The sequence below is a fragment of the Lolium rigidum genome, chromosome 1, assembly GCF_022539505.1.
Source record: "Lolium rigidum isolate FL_2022 chromosome 1, APGP_CSIRO_Lrig_0.1, whole genome shotgun sequence".
In the NCBI taxonomy this organism is placed as follows: Eukaryota; Viridiplantae; Streptophyta; class Magnoliopsida; order Poales; family Poaceae; genus Lolium; species Lolium rigidum.
The window spans coordinates 20,977,537-20,980,140 of record NC_061508.1 but is presented as its reverse complement, the minus strand read 5'-3'; the positions used below and the strand labels follow the sequence as shown (position 1 = coordinate 20,980,140).

The window sequence follows — 2,604 nt, the reverse complement described above, 5'->3', positions numbered from 1 at the left end:
ACATCAACAAAAGAGGAAAATTTGAACACAGGAAGGATCTCCATACAAAACTGAGGAAAGTACACAAAACCGGACGGGAAAATAAAAAAGAAACATGGAACGACCAAAATAAGAACCAAGCAAACCAGAAAGAGGTGTAAAACCACTGGCCTGCACAATAGATAACCTTAGCAGTAAACCGTCCAATGCAGCATCACTTGCACAATAAACAGATGAAGCATGGAAACAAATTACTGTAAGAAAAGACCGAAGACATACAACATTAGCAGGACAACATACTGAGAAATAACAATGTAGCGAGGAACATCGAACAAAAAAACAATAGAAAAATCACCAGTGCTACGATCGACTGCCATCGCAGATCATCCGCCTTGGACAGAACACCTGAAAGCAAAGGAGAACTTGAAACAACAGTGTTCAATTCTTTCTCGGTCTCTTGTGCTCTTGACCTTCAACTGTAGGGGAGAAGGCCTGCTGCAGCTCCAACAACAGATGCTAATGGATGATCATGCATACAACTGCCGATCAGACATCCTCAAATACAACAACTATTCAGCCTCGCCATGCTCTACACTGATGTCCTTCTCCCCTAGCGTTGCAGCAGCCTAGCCGACCAAACTGCGTAATGTCGTCAAGCTGCACCTCAATTCTGTAGTAGCAGAGAATATAGAGATCGAAAAGAAAATTTAAGAGAATAAAACTAATTGCTGGGAAAAAGGTTCTGAAATTTGGTTTGAATAAAAGAGGAAAAAAGTTTGGACCATGTCTACTGAAAATGTTCAGCACCTAAGTTCGGTTACATTTCTTTGACCGAGCAGAGGTGATTAGCACTCATCAAGTTACCCACTTTAATGTCTAAATAACATTCTATATGACTTTCCCGTTTCCTGAGCTAACTAAATTACAATTAAGCACATTTGCCTATAGTTGAAAGCTGCAGCTGCACATGGTACTACATCCGGGGCAAATCAAAGCTGCTTTCAACCTACACTGATTTAGCAAACATCTGTCTAATAAGAACATGTGAAGGTAAATTTGCACTGCCATATATTTGCAAAAACCAGTTACCTTACAAAAGTATGTCACAGGGAAGACCCAAAATTGGTTTCCTCCTCAGGTTAATGCCCTAGATCCATGTAGTACGGTAGCGAGCTCCCATCTCTGAATCTACAAAGCATGGACCATCAACATTAGCCGTAGCACAATTCCCTAGCAGTGGAACAACCTTGTTTAATGATGCTCTAGATTCATATAAAGTAATATAAGTAAACATTTTAGAGAAACCAAAAGCAAGGCACACATGTACCAAATAACATGAAAACAAAACTGTAACTGCATATTTAATTCAATGGGCAAGCTTGGCGTTTTAGTTGTTCAAATTGTGTCCTTTCAAAAGTTAGCTGAAACTTCATTAGTTAAATTCCAGCAATTCACATGAACCGAGATAGTAAGATCTATGCAAAATACTGTGAACAGTGTTAAACTGAACCTTCTCTTCATCTTATCTTTTTAATTTGAGGCAACAACTTTACTCTATGAGCTCTTGTTAAAATGGAGAGCCAAACATTTATGTGCAAGGTCGAAGATACCTTAGGCTTCCATTTGCAAGTGTGGAGCCAATTTGTAACCGGCTCCAATTGCATCTCTCCTATCTATTATTCTCTGGAAGTTTGTAAAACATCGTGCACTTATTCAGACCAATTGCAAGAGCAACGATCCATCCATGGTACTAAATTGCAAACGAACTTATTAGAACCATGAAAACATATCTTCTACTACTAATTATTGCTTGCCTTTTCTACTTCCATGTTCACCATAAGTACAGTAGTAAAAAAAGATATCAGAAACCATCAGCTCTGAAATGGTCAAGAAATTGCTAAGAATTCAAAAAGGTGCTTTACATGATTAGGAGGCTTTAATAAAACAATCATGTTGCATCCCTTTTGTGTCTCCCTTATGTATCTCGTCAAAACCACACTGAAAATTACTACAGTACTACAGTATGTTGGAACTTAGAATTCAGGCAAGTACCTTAGGTTGCGTCCTCCAGTCGTACTATATCTGTTCGGCTGCCCTCGTTCCCCAATCTTCACAGGATCGCTGCAGAGACCCTCCTTGTGGGACTCCTAGCTCCTGATGGACCTCAGCCGCCCCCAACAAATCAAAGTGTGTTTCAGTTTTGGGGCTACAGTGCAGCCGTGGCGGCCGTGGGGCTCCCGTGGTGGTCGCCTCCCTGCCCTGCTCTGCCTCAGCTTAGCTGCGGCGCGAGCGATGGCTCCCTCCTGAGGCAACGGCGTCCGGCAGCTCCTCAATTCCATCGGGGCGCTAAGCAAGGAACAACAGTAAATCAGTCCAGGAGAAAAAAAAAAAGAAGAAAAGGCACAGCCGGAAGATTAGAGATTCTGATGCCGCGTTCGTCCATGAGGCCGTCAAGAACGCCACGCTGAGGAGGCATCCCTCGTGGTCCGCCATCGTGCAGCTTGCCGGCTCCGCGAAGAACGGCATCCTCTAGCCGAGTTGCCGGTGCACGCGATGCTGAGGACCTCCCCTCGTTTGTGGCGTGGTGGCCGGCGACGGCGCGCAGCTGACCAACGCACGGTCGAG

The 2,604-nt window shown here is 43.4% G+C and overlaps 1 long non-coding RNA gene across 1 annotated transcript; it reads right to left on the bottom strand.

Moving 5' to 3' along the window:
* Nucleotides 1-212: 212 nt before the first annotated feature.
* On the bottom strand, nt 213-2,226 carry LOC124668902. Its single transcript, XR_006991974.1, has 3 exons — nt 2,032-2,226; nt 1,069-1,167; nt 213-649 (listed from the first exon to the last, which is right to left on the bottom strand). It is a non-coding gene; the product is annotated as an uncharacterized LOC124668902 (long non-coding RNA).
* Nucleotides 2,227-2,604: the final 378 nt, after the last annotated feature.